General features: G+C 41.2%; 1 protein-coding gene across 4 annotated transcripts in view; it reads left to right on the forward strand.

Annotated features, from left to right (window-relative positions):
* Positions 1 to 16,550, forward strand: part of sema6e (sema domain, transmembrane domain (TM), and cytoplasmic domain, (semaphorin) 6E) — a 165,197-nt gene that overhangs the window by 60,290 nt on the left and 88,357 nt on the right. The window contains exon 1 of one of the 4 annotated variants that reach the window (XM_017700516.2): positions 4,736 to 4,847. The exons of the other annotated variants lie outside the window; for them this stretch is intronic. The gene's annotated coding sequence lies outside the window, so the exon portion shown is untranslated. Of the gene's footprint in view, positions 1 to 4,735; positions 4,848 to 16,550 lie in introns of those variants that run through there. 4 annotated transcript variants of the gene reach the window in all.

Raw genomic sequence — 16,550 nt, forward strand, 5'->3', positions numbered from 1 at the left:
AGAACCCTTTCAACCTACACTCATATCTCATCATAGCCCAACCCACTGTGTAGAGTCTAAACAAAGTTGTCCTGCTGAACATTTACAGTTGTCGTTGCTTAAAAGAGAAACACGATAGCTTTATACACCACTAATGTAGTCAGTCAGCCAAGAATTGTTTGGTGTCTTAAGTTTCTTTAGTTTTACACTGGAGCTATGAGACTGATGTAGCTAACAGATGATACAAGCTTATACCCCTTTGTGCAATCTGCGTTTGCCTCAAACCATGCTGAGTTGTTAAGTAATCCCAGTGTTGGAAGTGTTGCTTCCTAACACTAAATAACATGCTGTTATACATAAAACAGGACAAAAGAGACATTATTATGTTTACACTCAAAATGACTGTTAAGTAAGTTATTCATTTTTCACAGGATAGTTCTGAGGAAATTAGATATGAGAGAATTCGCTTGTGTAAGTAAGAAGAAAATCAAAAAAAGAAAAAAAAGCTACAAAACTCTGAAACTATAGAGAAAAGCAGACTGCTAACAATTATTTAAAAATTGGAAACACCAAAACTGTCACCATTTGACACTTTGCTTAAAATTGTACTAAAAACTTGTAACTTTAACAGAGAGTGAGATGACTTTGCTTAAAATCTGAAAAGACACTGTGTTTCTGTCCATGCTTCCACTATGTGTGCCTGTCATGCGGCTGTTACTGAGAAAAGGAAAAAGAAAAGATTGCAAATCAAACAAAGAAGCTGCTGGTGTTCTCAGAACAATGAACTGACCACTCCAGAGTCCAGACCTCAGCATCACTGAATGTGTTTGGCATTACTTGGATTGAAAATGCCTCTACATTCTAAGACTGAACATTTACTAACTGAATGATTTAACTGAACTAAAGGCAAGTTTCCTATAAAAAAAAAACAAAAAACAAAAAAAACAGAAGCTGTCGATAAAGATAAAGAGTGAACACACAGAATACTGAAAAGTGTTGTCATATTTAGTTGTTGAGCCTTATTTTTCTCTGAAATGTGTTTTCTTTCCTGATGCTGAAAAAAGAACAACTTCTTCTTAATGGTTGTTTTGACTAGAAATTAAATCAGTAAAGGATGGACACTGTTACACGTTTCAAAGCTTCAGACAGTAGCAGAAAGCTTTTGTTCATACCCTGCGTGCATTTTTAGGGATTTGTGCAATTTATTCTCAAGCTATTCATTAAACTTAAACCTAGCTTTATCTGCACAACAGTCTGTTCAGCCCTGTCTTGCCCACTATAACCAGTGACCAGCAGATGCAGCGGTTAGTCTTTGTTTTCGGCCATATGAAAAACTATAGACGTGAGTCAGATGATCAGCGCTTCCTATGTGCTCTCTTCAAGCACTGCACTCAGTCTCGTCACAAACACATGTTGGGAAGACTGAAAATACATTTAAGAAATGTTATTCGGCCGTAAGCGTGTGAGAAGAGTTCCGTCGCTGCAGTGACAAATCAATAGACTGAAGCGTTCAAGCAAATGAGATAATAACTAAGGATTACTGAGAATATGAGTTTTCAATTAGTTACAAATGTGTAGAAACTATAATATTTTGATAAGCAAATTAACTTCTCTCTATTTTTTAATAGAATTTCTAAAAGGGGTTCTATTATTTAGAGAGTTCCCGCATCATCTGTCACAGTTTGATAGGGAAATATAGATCACCTGTAATATAGCTATTTTTGGTAAAGCTTCAAAGATAATTCTATCTGACCGATAACGGACTCTTCTCATCCTGCGTGCCATCTTTTCCAACCACTTCCTTCTGAGAGGCGCTACAAATCTGTAAAAACTACAATGATCAGTTTCAAGAAAAGCTTATTTGCTGTTGTGATAAGGTTTTTTAAACTCTTCTGAGTCTATTGAGAGCAATAGGTGTCCATAAGATTTCCAGCTTTCATAAGTGTATTAATGAAATGATAAAATTTTATTTTATAAGTCTGTGGTTCTCCCATACTGTGTGTTGTGTAATGTTATATACTGTTTATCATATGTATGTTTCATTGTATGTTCATGTGTGTTGTCCTATTACAGAGTCAAATTACACTTTAATGCACCTGAAAGTAATCAGTATCCCATTGATTAATCAGTCTAATGTGGAAGTTAAAGAAAAATGAAATTAGTAATGCAGTTAATGCAATGGAAATGCATTAACAGTCCCTTTTATAATTTTGTCTATTTTTCTATTAATGCTGTACAAATTTTAATTATTTGGCTGAAATGCCCATTCCTAATAGTAACCTTTTTGCAGGCACAGCTCACTTTCACACACATACACACATTTAGGAGAATTAAAGGGTCCACAAACTACATATTTCTTGTACTTGAATTTTTCCCTTATTTATATTATTAAGTTATCTCTCACAATTCATTGTTGCATGACCACTTTCCACCTCTTTTATTCCTTAGACTGAAATATGCTGTGTTTGTTGCTGCTCCTTTAAGAGTGATATATGTAAATGATCTCTGATGTAATTGGGTGCCCTGTACTGTGCCTTTATCAAAAGAGAGTCTTGACTGAAACACTCCTTATAACTTCAGTGTAAATGAGTGGAGCTTATATAGTGTATTTAAATATGTTGGGCTATATAGGCCGGGGCGTGAATGGTATGTGTTCAGACTTTTAACAGTGCTTTATCGTCAACTCTTATTATTTTAAAATAGTACAGAAATTTTGTTTTTCTACAATATGGTTGGTATTAATATACAAAGTGTTGAAATATTAAAATAAAGATTTAAAATGACCACAGAAGAAATGCGCACACACATACACACAAGCTCAAGGATACAAAAAGTGAGTGGGAGTATGTGTCATTGAGGCTACTTAGATCAGTGCTGACATCATTTTAGATGACAGCTCTTTTCCCATGACACACTCTTCACTGTGCACATGCACACACAGCCTCGTGTAAATGTGGGTGTTTTTATTAGGTTTCTTGAAATGATTCCTGAGACACTATATTGTTGTTTAACATCATACCCACATAGCTATGTTAACATTTCTTAGGAGGTGCCAGTGATCGAGCATCCAGCCCAAAGACCCAGTAAATTCACCAGTTTTCAAAACAGATGTAAACTGTAGCGAGACAGAAACACATCCTAAAAGTGCCTCACGCATATCTGTGCCATTATTGATGAAATAATAAGCTTTTTCTCTACAGCAAGTGGTTATTTGTGGTCCATTTAAATATCGCTGCTGATGAATAGCAGTTCAAACACGTGTGGTTGAGATTATGGATGTTATCCAAAAAAGGAAAATTCATAGTCTTTACTGCTGCCTCTGCAGGCTCTGCATTCTGCACTAAGTGGAATAACTCATGCCTTGGCTGAAGCTTTTGAGGCTCCACAGTTCAACTGCCTCCAAGCGAACAGTGGGGGGCCCTGGGTAGAGGGGAGAGAGAGCAATTTATGCTCAGCCTTATATTCAAGCAAATATTCAATTAGAACTGTAGTCTACACTTCAGTGTAACTAAATATGGTCTTGCCGATGAAGAATCTTGAATTGAGTGGTGGAAGGGGTTGGGGCAGATGCCTGAACCAGATGCTATTAGTCACTAGCGGTTAGCGCAGCGAGCAGTGGTCAGAATGTGCTAGCTCTGCACAAACACGTTTCCGGTAAATTCAGTGAGTGGCCCCAAGCCTCAGGAAACGGGTGGGCTGCTCAGGATAAACGGCTGTGTGTAAAACTCAGTGATTGCTTAATGAGTCGGGCTAAGCCGGTGCTGCGGAATCCTAAAACTAGGTTGACACTGATCCTAGGGTATCTTCTTCTTACTGGATAATGTAAGATCTGGGCTGCCTCGGAGCTAGAGTTTGCAGTCTGGCTGTAGAGAACGTCGCTATATATAGAAAGTGCTTATCATTTGGCCATGTTTTAATAATGAGGGTATTAATAAACTTTGTATAGCATATGTCGCATGCTCAGCTGTAGTGGCTCGGGAGAAGAACAGCACTAACAGAGTGAGAGTATGAGGGAAAGAAAAAGAGATTAAATAGGGTTAATGAGTTCAGAAAGCCTAGTTCTGCTCCTCGCTGTCTCTGGAGGTGGGAGTTGTGCTCTCTAGCAGAAACATCTGGTAGTGTTTAGAGCTCTGCAGTGTGTGCATGCATGTTTGCTGGTGTGTTTTGACAGAAAGAGTAAGTGGAGAGGTTTCTGCAAGAGGACATTTGGCCAGCGTGGGTCTTCCTCTGTCACGGGTCACTGACCAGTTCATGTCTTCTGCCAGCACTTTCCTGCCACAAACGCAGGGTTATTAACCTACGATTTTCCAACATAGCTCCATCCTAATGTTTTTAAATCTCTCTCTCTCTCTTTCTCTCTCTCTCGCTCTCTCTCGCTCTCTCCCTTTCCTCTAGTCTTTTTCTTTCCTTCTATCCGCATTGTACTTTACTTCTTTTTCTTTTTTCCCCTCATTCTCTCATTTTTCCTTCTTTCTTTCTTTTTTCTTTCTCTCTCTCTTTCTTTATTTCTGTCTCTGCCCCCCCCCCCTCCCTCGCCCAACAAGGACTGTACTGATGTTGCCAAAGTATAGCAAAGTTAGAAGAAATAGCAGTTATATCATTAATGACATTATAATGAATAAAAATAACAATGGCAACATATATTTAACATTATATTTTTCTCTTTGTCTCTCTGTTTGTACAGGGTCTTGGCTGAGGGGTCCTGAAGTTCCTGCCTTTCTGTTGGGTTTTTGCCCCTCCTCCCTGCCCCCACCCCCCACCCCCTCCAACCCACAAACCTCTCTTCCTGCTCCAGTGCAGACACTGTATCCTGAGAGGAAAAGCAAACATACTCTGTGTTGGATTCTGCTGCCACACAGGCATTGACAGTGAGTAAAGGATGCTCTCTTTGTCCATACCTCTCTCTCTCTCTCTCTCCTCCCCCCTCCTCTTGCCCTCATTTTAATTCAGATTCATTGGCCCATGATCCTCTGGACATGGCAGCTTAGATTTTCTGTAGTTTCCCCCTTGGCAGACGCAATCAATTCCAGACACCTTCTCAGTTTACACAGCCCATGCGACAGTCAGCCACCTAGGTGTGGGTTTCTGACCTGGCTGAGCTGCTGCTCTCTTGTACAGGCTTGAGCTCTAGGATTGCTCTTATAATGAAGTTTGACTTATGTCTAGAGTCTCTCAGTGTCCACTGAGGAAACAGACCTCGGATTAGTTTCAGAGGGTCTGTCTGTCACAGCTTCACACTGTTCTGCATCCATGAGTTCAATATCTCAAAGAATGAAATCAGAATAATAAGTATTTTCTGATCCTCTCTGAAATGAAGTGAGGACACTTTGCTTTTCAGAAGTTTTGTGTATGTGTTCTTTGTCAGTTTGCAATAACTGAACTAGGCTTGAGTGAATAACAGAATGCTTTTCAGGTAGTTTTGTGATGGTCCCATTTACTAAAGCAGATATCCATCCATCCATCCATCCATCCATCCATCCATCCATTATCTTCTGCTTCTCTGGGGTTCGGGTCACGGGGGCAGCATCCTAAGCAATGAGGCCCAGACCTCCCTTTCCCCAGCCACTTCCGCTAGCTCTCCAGGGGGGGATTCCAAGGCGCTCCCAGGCCAGCTGGGTGATATAGTCACGCCATCGTGTCCTGGGTCTTCCCCGGGGTCTCCTCCCAGGTGGACTTGCCTGTGACACCTCCCAAGGGAGGCGTCCAGGAGGCATCCTAACCAGATGCCCGAACCACCTCAAGCTGGCTTCTCTCAACGTGAAGAAGCAGCAGCTCTACTCCGAGTCCCTCCCGGATGACCGAACTTCTCACCCTATCTCTAAGGGAGAGTCCAGACTCCCTGCGGAGGAAACTCATTTCGGATGCTTGTATTCACGATCTTATTCTTTCAGTCATTACCCAAAGCTCATGACCATAGGTGAGGGTGGGAACGTAGATTGACCGGTAAATCGAGAGCCTTTCCTTATGGCTCAGCTCTTTCTTTACCACAACAGACCAGTAAAGAGCCCGCATCACTGCTGACCCAGCACCAATATGTTTGGGCTTGCCTCGTCTGACCGGCATCTTCCCCCACCACCTGATCCAACTCACCACCAGGTGGTGATCAGTTGACAGCTCAGCTCCTCTCTTTACCCGAGGGTCCAAAACACATGGACGCAAGTCCGATGACACGACTACAAAGTCAATCATTGAACTGCGGCCTATGGTGTCCTGGTGCCATGTGCACTTATGGACATCCTTGTGTTCAAACATAGTGTTCGTGATGGACAAACTGTGGTTTGCACAGAAGTCCAAAAACTGAACACCACTCGGGTTCAGATCAGAGAGGCCATTCCTCCCAATCACACCCCTCCAGGTCTCATTGTCATTGCCCACGTAAGTGTTAAAGTCCCCCAGTAGGACAATAGTTTCTCCAGGAGGAGCTCTTTCAAGCACCCTTCCCAAGGACTCTAAGAAGACTGGGTACTCTGAACTGCTGTTTGGTGCATAAGCACAGACAACAGTCAGGACCCGTTCCCCTATCTGAAGGCGTAGGGAAGCCTTCCCTGCCAGTGAGGTAACGTTCTAAGTTCCAAAAGCCAGTTTCAGCAACCGAGGATCAGAATGCCAAGGCCCACGCCTTCGGACACTGCTCGATCCACAAAGCACCGAACCCCTACTACTGCCCCTCCCATTGGTGGTGGGTCGATGGGAGGGGGGACTCATGTAACTCCTTCTGGCTGGGCCCGGCCGGGCACCATGAGTAAATGCCCAGCCACCAGACGCTCGCTGGCGAGCCCCTTCCCCAGGCCTGGCTCCAGGGTGGGGCCCCGGTAACTCTGTTCCGGGCAGGGTACACAAGTCCTGTTTTCGTCTTTTCATAGGGGTTATTATGGATCACACTTTGTCTGACCTGTCACCTAGGACCAGTTTGCCATGGGAGACCCTACCAGGAGCTTTTGCTCCAGACATCATAGCTCCTAGGATCATTCAAGCACGCAAACCCCTCCACCATGATAAGGTGGTGATCCATGGAGAGGTACTAAAGCAGACAGTGAAGCAGAAACATTATTACTGATGCAGTAATAATGTTTCTACTAAAGCAGACAGTGAAGCAGAAACATTATTACTGCATCAGTTGAAGCTAATGTTTGTCATATTAAAGAAAATAATAGCAGGAACAACTGTTCAGGATTAACTGTTATTAATCTTGCAGTAAAGGAACAGAATTCTGAATGTTCACTGTCCAAGGCTATTTTGTCCAGTTATACAAGAGATGCGACATGACTGCGTTCTCCCCAAGGCCTGTAACCATTTGAAAACCTGAGAATATCCTAAATCATACATTGTACATAAAGTTCAGTATAAGTATTGGTCACATGTAGTAGCACTGATCGGTTAACGGTTAATACGTTTACCACTCATTCACTCAGGACTGTTACCGTGGTAACTCAATTAACATGCACAGGCCTAAACTTTACATATTAAATATTTTTGACAGTATTTGTGACAGTTGTGTCTTGGGAATAATGCCATGCTTCATGCTTTTTATCCCCTTGTTGTGGTGGCAACACTCATCAACAAACCTTTCAGCTGTTTAACCACATTTTGGCTTGTGTGGTTTCTAATTAAAGATGCAACAGATCCCATAACAGGAAAAGCTGCATTGGATGTTGGAGGGCAAAACATAATAATCCACTTCAATCCAGAACTAAATCTCTCTTGAATTACAGCACATACTCAGACTGAGATATGAGGTTGTTATTCGCGTGTTTCTTCCTGTGGGGTGGAAGAGTGTTTGAGTAGTTGGAGCATGTTAGCCTACGTTTAGATGCTCATCCTGAAGTGAAGTGGTTTAAATGAAAATGGTTCTTGTTCTACTGCTAGTTTTTAAAAAAGAAATATCACATCCATATAAGGTGATACTCAAGGTTTCAATATCATTATCGGAAGAGAAAAAGTGGTATTGTGCCGTCTCTGCGTCTTTTTCCAGTACTATGTTTTCCTGTTCTTCATATCAGGGAAGACACTGAAGCATTGCAAAATATACCCATTAGTATTAGGAAACAGCTCTTTTATGTTAAGAAAGCGATACAGCTATTTTTACTTACTCAGTGAAACATAACAGCGAGATTAGAGAATTCAAATTATAAAAGAAGGCAAAATGTCCCCCGATTTTTGGTGGGCAGTGTGATTTAAAAGACCATTTCAAAGTTCAAATAGAATAAAACACTTAATGTTTGAATATTTTTGAAATGTATGAATATTTTACAAAAAGGCCCTTAGACTTTGTGCCCATTTGTGTCTTCACAATTGACTGTCAGCCACTCCAGTTGTTATTGCCCAACCAGAAATTCTTGTCATTTTTTCTGGGTGTTCCTTGTTCTCTGCACTCTTGCTACTGTGACCAGCCAAACGCCTGCTCATTTCATTACAGCAAAACCAGCTGCTGGGCCTCATATTCTGTCCCACCATCCTCTCTCTCCACATAGCCCTTTTGTCCTCTAAGCCCTCTTTTTGATTTAAAGGCCACTGGAGATCACAGAGAGCCAGTCAAAATGTTATGCTGTTGAGCAGAGCTACATCATATACATTGTGGCTCCCGAAAGGTCCGTTCTGCACAATACAGATGGTCTAGCATCAAAATGGTTTCGAATGGAATAGGCAGAGGCCCTGTGGACAGGAGTGCAGGCAGAAAACTATGCGACAGACAGACTGAGATTGTTCCGAGGTTGCTATAATGGCTGTGATTGGGAAGCTGTCGCAGAGTAGAATAGAAGGGGGTAGGCTCGGAGTGGGCGTATAGGCGTGAAGAAGCAGCGGACTGTGGCCTGAATGGGCGATTGTCACACTCCTCGCTAATCTTTTCTCTCACCTTATACTTTCAGACAATGCACTGCCATCTTCTCTGTCTGTAGGCCTATATAGACACAGCTATGTGTGAGATTCTCTCTGTATCGTGGATGTGTCATTGCAAAAATAGTATTCTTAGCCTTTTTTTTTTTTTTTTTTTTTTTTTTTGGAGAAACTAGCTCACTGGTTTGGCCAGTAGGGACAGATAGAGGGTTCAGAGATGAAGCCTCTTTTGCTACAGGGCTTCATGGTTGCAAATCATGACTTGTCCATAAAATCTTCTTCCCCTCTTATGAACACAGATCTATTGTTGATTGAAATATTGATTGAAAATCTGTTTTTTCGACAGAATTTCTAGGCTTAAGTCAATCATGGAGACACATTTCAAGGCACTTACAGTCCCTAGGTGTGTCTCTATATGTAGACATGCAGAGAAACCCTGTTGTATTTTACATTTTGTCATTCAGCCAATGTTTTTTCCGCTTCTTTTCACTTTTTTTGATATTGTTATCCTGCTACATGAACATTTCCCCTGGAGCAGCTCGGGGTTAATGGTCTAAATGGCAGCAGCCAACTTCAGCCCCTAGCTATTGCTATGAGCACTGAGCTACCATCACAAATTGCAGTTCCGTTTGCTATCCTGTTCATATTACAATATTCGGTCACTATGCAGCCGGCACTGACTTATTAAGAGTGGTGCTGTTTGAGGGAGAAAAATTAATGCACAGCAGAAGAAAATCTGAAATCAGGCACAATTAGCCTTGGTTAGCCAGTAATTGATATTGTCTGATGTCTTTTTATTCCCACTTCTTACAGTTTCACCTTTATTTAACCATTCCCTTTGTGTAACAATTCTAATCTATGGTTAGTTGAAAATTGTATACAAAATTACAGACTAAACAAACAACATCAACTAATTTAACTATACATGTGCATTCTCTGGACACCACTAGGAAAGATTATAATATAGATTTTCTCTCTGGCAAAGAATGATGGGGAACAAGGAAATGAAACAAGAAACACTATGATCAAACTACATGGCATCTACTCTCCAACAGACAAAATGGACAAGCTTGTCTAGAACAATGGTACCAGTTTGGCAGTAATTTTGTTTTCCAACCAAATAATCTTATCATTATAAATTATTACATAATTGAAAGCTAGCCCAATTGGTAATTATATGGAAATTATATAACCCACAGGTAAATTGCAAACTATAGGGTCTGGCTCTGTTACACTCACATGTGGTACTTTATATCTGAATTTGTAGTTTGACAGTGAAATTGTTTGTTGCAATAATATTGAAGATAATCATTTATCAAAATTTACATTCTTGTATAAGCAGTATTTTCTTGCACTTGTTCTTACAGTACACACTGTGCATCTCACTCTCTACTGCCTGGATATTTTAATATTGTCACAAGTAGGACGCTAACATTTTGCATTATACAGAAATTACAGATTACTGCATGGTATCTTGTGTCATCGAATCACTTCCTTAATTGCCTCTGTTCACACAACAGAAAATTAGAAACAAACTTTTAAAAAAACTTTTGCTATTAACTTGTTTTAGTAGTTTTGCATGGTGCATTCAGTTTTAAACTGTGGCTTCCTCTGATGGCTTCTGCACTTAATTTTTGGGCCATTTTCGAACCTCATCCATGAAATAACAGTACAGTACATCCTGTTGTGAAAACACTACTTTCAAAAATGGCTACATTCTATACCATAGAAGAACCACTTTTGCAAAAAGAGAGCAAAGTCAATTGAAAGCTTCAAAAGGTCAAAAGTGGTTCTTCTATGGTAGAGTTCCTTGAATCCAGACCTTGAATCTACTTTCTGGTCCAAATTATTCATCTTGAATAATTATTCAATATTGTCTGTTAGTTACATCAACAGGTCTACTACAAACTAATAAGCATTAGAAAGTACATGCTAAGAAAGTGGATTCATGGTCTACATTTGAAAACCTGTTCTATAGTATATCTCAAAACAACCCTTTTTGGCACCTATTCACTTTGAGACACTGAGCAGGTGTATGCTGTCTAACTCAAGGACACCTTGCTTGGGTCCCATTTGGGATTCATGCCGTTGCACTTGTGCTTAGCGTTCCATGGCTGTGAGCTGTGAGCGGTGCGGCCCCTCTGTGGGACAGGGGCCCTCCTGTGTGCTCCCGGGGGCCCCGTTTGAATGTTAACGGAGGGCAGCGCTTCACTCCAGCACTCAGGGAGCAGCCGGCAGGAGGAGGCACAGATGGCTGCAGGAGGAAGAGTATGTCATAGCGCCCTCGTTTTTGACAGGAGCTGATCTTCCACAGACGCACATGCTTTGCTTCTGGAATCCCGACACACACAGATGCACAGACACACGCGTGCACTGGCACACGGCCTGTCCTTGCTCGCTGTACTGTTACACTGACTGATGGGCAGCCGTGCAATCACAGATTCTCAAATTCATGCAGGCGCTCAAGCACAGCATGCTGTGGTATACACATACAGACTCGCATGCACTCGACACCGTCTTTCTGCTTCAGTCATTCTGAAACACAGAGAGAGAGCAAAGGGACTTTATCCGCTTACTAGCCGGCACCAGCCCTGCTGCTCATGGAGCAGTGACACGATCTGGGAACAAATTGCTGGCGCCCCAGTGCCAGGCTGGCGCACCGGAGGACACGGACTGCGCTGTAAGGCGCAAGCTTTTTTTGCCTGTTGCCGGGAGAATACTAAGCATAAAGCTTTTGGCACAAGCACTGAGGTCCCACTGTACTCCTCATGTTTACTCTGACAATGCATGGGGTGGAAAACTATTCACTTCTTAAGCATTTATTATTAAAGAACGTGTAGGATTGGTCTGTAGTGCTGGCTCTGCAGCAGTACTTTACATGTGTGGGTACAAATGAGTATTCATTTCCCCCTAGTTTGATAGTAGGGGAGGAATGGTACACATTTTTTAGGTTCTGTGAGGTCTCTGATTTCTGAGTCTGAGATTAAGATTTGATTCTATTTTTGATATTCTTTGTGTTTAAAATGCCTTCATTTCATTGACATTTTATTTCATTACAAAGCAAAAGATTGCAAAGTATACTATCATTTGAAATTTTGGAATCAAGTGTAATATTAAATTATATTATTCTATAACGAACATATTGAAATGCTACAAAGCAAACAACAGAAGGTATTTTGAAATGTATGCTTTAATATATTTAGTTTTTGGGAACACAAAATAGTTATTAATTCATAAATAAGCACCACTTTTGATCACCACTCTTTGAATGCAAAGATGTTCATTTAAATTTTATTATTAATTTTTCACGTGGTGCAGCTGTAAGAACCATCTACAACTCTGCACATTATTCTGGACATCTTAAAATTCTTCACTTTTCATATTTTTATTCAAATTGGTTATAACCTAAAAAGTTGTAGAGTAGTAGCATCAATTGAAAATATTTTTATACATATACTAGCAACACCATTGGTTGTATATTATAAAACAGTTTTTAGATTCAGATTTCAAACGCGTAAAACAATAGTATAGCATGTAAAAGCCAAAAACAAATACAAATAAGACCGGAAGCATACTCTACAAACTCTTGTGGTAGTTAAAGCATTCAGTACTCAAGAGGGCAATAAGGGACAGAGCTGAGACTCTCAAAACAGGATGCTACTGTTATTCCTACAGCCGTAACAGTCAAACATGTCAACAACAGGGGAGTGTCTGCTGCTTTACCTGCTCTGTTGGAATGAAGTTGCAAAGCTGTATCATTCATGTTTCATGAGCAAACCAGTTCTGCAAGACAATTGTCAAACTTCTGCTCTGCCATGAGAAAACACACCAGCAGTGAAAGGCAGCCTGGCCAGGCTATAGTGTCCTTTACTGCAACACCCAGACTGCAGCCTCTGCTTGTGTTGTGTTACGAATTGCATTGTGCGTCTGTGTTTGCATTGTGTTTGCATAGCTCAAAGCATTTCCATTTGAATGCTTCTGTGATGTACATTTCTGCTCCAAACCTGTCGATACAGAATGGAAATCACATATCAAATACAAATGTACATTCTCAGAAAAAAGCTACTGAACTGTCACTGGGGCAGTACCACTTTTGTCACTGGGGTGGTACCCTTCAGTACATCTTCAGTACCCTTGGCCTTCAGTACCAGTTAGACCTTAAAACCACAATTGTACAATTAGGGAGGGTGCGTTTACATTGTTTGTACTTTGATGAACAAAAAAATACAGTACAGTACCTTTATTTCTAACAGTGTAAGTTCTAACTATGTACTTAATTATTTAATAATATCATTTTTAAAGTAGGGAGTAAAACAACAAACTTTCAGAATTCTAAAGCTACTTAATGATGAAGAGCACAAGGACATAATGTCCTATAAAGCCCAGACTTAACAGAATACAGAAGTCTGTGAACAAAAATAGAAAGCAAAAAAGCAAATCAGGCCATGTGCGTGAAGGTGATAATTGTGGGCTTTAGCTAGTATCCGCTGTGAGAAGCTGAGAGCCTTTTCCCACGGCCCATTGATATTCGGAGCGAGTGGCGCATTAAGTGTGGTATTGATCCACAGATGTGATGCATCCGCCGGGATTCTCCCAAAGCCGCTGTGGGATCTGCTCTGTCAGTACATCATGTCTCTGGCAGCCCTCCTCTAGGCATTCATGACCACATGAGGAGGTTTTGTGCATGTGTGTTCATGGCTCAACATGAATCATGTTGAAAAGTAACTCTGTCATTTTAAACTCCTGTTTTTGTCCTCTTATCTAAAGCTGTGTTTTTGTCATTCTTTTATCCCATATTTCTGGTCAAATTCTGGTCAAAAGCTCAGCATCTGCTGTTTTGTGGTTTTATGCAAACTGTTCACCTTTTGCACATCTTTTAAAAAGATTGCTGATCTAGGCTAAACACCCCCCCCACCCCCCCACCCACCCCCAGGCGGTGGATCTTTGCAAAACTTCTAAACTTGTACTCCTCATTCTCAGTTACCCAGGATGTCCTTCTGTTACCATGGTGAGGAGGAAGAGACACTAGTGATGGCCTGAGGAGAGACAGACAGCATTCTGTTCTGAGATAGGAATTTAAGCTCCCTGTAGTCCGTGAGCCTGTCTCTTACTCTGATGCTGAAACAGTCTCTACCCCCCCCCATAAATGTGTGTGTTGGCAAAAGTGTGTGTGTGTGTGTGTGTGTGTGTGTGTGTTCCATGTGGACAGGATGCTAACACACATCTTTCTTTGAGGTTCAGCTTTAGGCATGAGCAGGTGCCCAGTAGAAGATAAAGGCTGTTTGCCTGCCACAGCTTCCCTTGGGCTAGTATGACGCTGGACACTCAGCCGCCCTCATTCTTAGCTCGTCTGGACACAGTGGTACCTGCCAGTCCAGGCGGAGGTGGATATCCAGATCAGAAAATCTGCTCCAGTTTAAGTTACATATAGCACATTGGAATATTGGAACTTAAGGATTTCAGTGTCAGTCCATGGCATTACTTGGTAACTCCATTACAGTTGAGATACTGAGCAGGTACCAGAGAAAATCAACATATAAATATCAGAAGATTTGGCCAAAAATCCAATTTACCCAGTTTTTCTTTTACCCCAAGCTAGCTAAAATCCAGTATTTCCACTGGGGAAGCAAACTTCAGACACCAAACTTCTCTTGGCTGATTGACTACATTTGAGGTAATCTGGTTGAACCATCTCAATCTGGTTTTAATGTAACTTTATTCTTTCCTGAGTTATTTACAAGTTTGTGACCACTTATAAAATGTGTTCAAAGTGCTGCCCATTGTTTTGGATTGTCAATGCAACCCTCTTCTCCCACTCTTCACACACTGATAGCACAATTTCTATTTATTATTCGGAAAAAAATTAAACATAAAATAACATGTGCCATAAGCTGCCTGTTTACTTCTAAGGGATAAAGAAAAGCTGGAAACCTCATTAGTGAACCTCAGGAGGAGAAAAATGCAATTTAAAAATAGGATATGGGCCCTGTAAGTGTTGATCTTGTTACACCTTAAGCAAGTTATTGTGATTTTAATTGATCACTATATGACCTCCTACACACATGGAACCTTTCCATTAATTTTTGTTTTCTAACAGACATTTTCATTATCCTTTCTGTCTGCTTGAATGGAACTCTGTTCTTTTTTAGGAGTTAATCAAATGAAATCTGTGAGCAGCTGGCAGTGTCTCACAATTATCAGATCTATCACGTGTAGGCCACCTTTTTTTTTTTTCCTGTCACTTGATTATATGAGGTGACCAAGGTCAATAGCTTTCACCATATGCTGGCTTGCCTCACACTCCAGACTTATTTCTTTTGCATGTTCACAGAAAAACTTTGTGCATGACATCCAGGAGAACTTCTTTTACCATTTTTACCCAAAATCCTGGAGTAAGTTTCAATGTGCCATCAAATATATACACTGTGTGTCCAAAAGTAAACAGAAAGCCTTTCTTATTAGTGCATTTTAAGGTGCGCTCACCCACTGTTGACACAGGTGTACAATTGTACTTGCACGGCACATATAATCTCTCCAAAAAAGAGCACTACTAGTAGAATGGTACACTCTGGTATAGCCTTCTATGAACCTAAGATCACCATGCCAAATGCTAAGTGTCTGCTCGAAGGATGTACAGTGGGTTGCAAAAGTATTCAGCCCCCTTGAACCTTTCAACCTTTTGCCACATTTCAGGCTTCAAACATAAAGATATGAAATTGACATTTTTTGTGAAGAGTCAACAACAAGTGGGACACAATCGTGAAGTGGAACGAAATTTGTTGGATATTTTAAACTTTTTTTAGAAATAAAAAACTGAAAAGTGGGGCGTGCAATATTATTCAGCCCCCTTGCTTTAATACTTTGTAGCGCCACCTTTTGCTGTGATTACAGCTGCAAGTGGCTTGGGGTACGTCTCTGTCAGTCTTGCACATCGAGAGACTGAAATTTTTGCCCATTCTTCCTTGCAAAACAGCTCGAGCTCAGTGAAGTTGGATGGAGAGCGTTTGTGAACAGCAGTTTTCAGCTCTTTCCACAGATTCTCGATTGGATTCAGGTCTGGACTTTGACTTGGCCATTCTAACACCTGGATACGTTTATTTGTGAACCATTCCATTGTAGATGTTGCTTTATGTTTTGGATCATTGTCTTGTTGGAAGATAAATCTCCGTCCCAGTCTCAGGTCTTTTGCAGACTCCAACAGGTTTTCTTCCAGAATGGTCCTGTATTTGGCTCCATCCATCTTCCCATCAATATTAACCATCTTCCCTGTCCCTGCTGAAGAAAAGCAGGCCCAAACCATGATGCTGCCACCACCATGTTTGACAGTGGGGATGGTGTGTTCAGGGTGATGAGCTGTATTGCTTTTACGCCAAACATAAGTTCGATTTTGGTTTCATCTGACCAGAGCACCTTCTTCCACATGTTTGGTGTGTCTCCCAGGTGGCTTGTGGCAAACATTAAATGAGACTTTTTATGGATATCTTTGAGAAATGGCTTTTTCTTGCCACTCTTCCATAAAGCCCAGATTTGTGCAGTGTACCACTGATCATTGTCCTATGGACAAAGTCTCCCACCTCAGCTGTAGATCTCTGCAGTTCATCCAGAGTGATCATGGGCCTCTTGGCTGCATCTATGATCAGTCTTCTCCTTGTTTGAGCTGAAAGTTTAGAGGGACGGCCGGGTCTTGGTAGATTTGCAGTGGTCTGATGCTCCTTCCATTTCAATATGATCGCTTG

Source organism: Pygocentrus nattereri, chromosome 3, assembly GCF_015220715.1.
Source record: "Pygocentrus nattereri isolate fPygNat1 chromosome 3, fPygNat1.pri, whole genome shotgun sequence".
Lineage (NCBI taxonomy): Eukaryota > Metazoa > Chordata > Actinopteri > Characiformes > Serrasalmidae > Pygocentrus > Pygocentrus nattereri.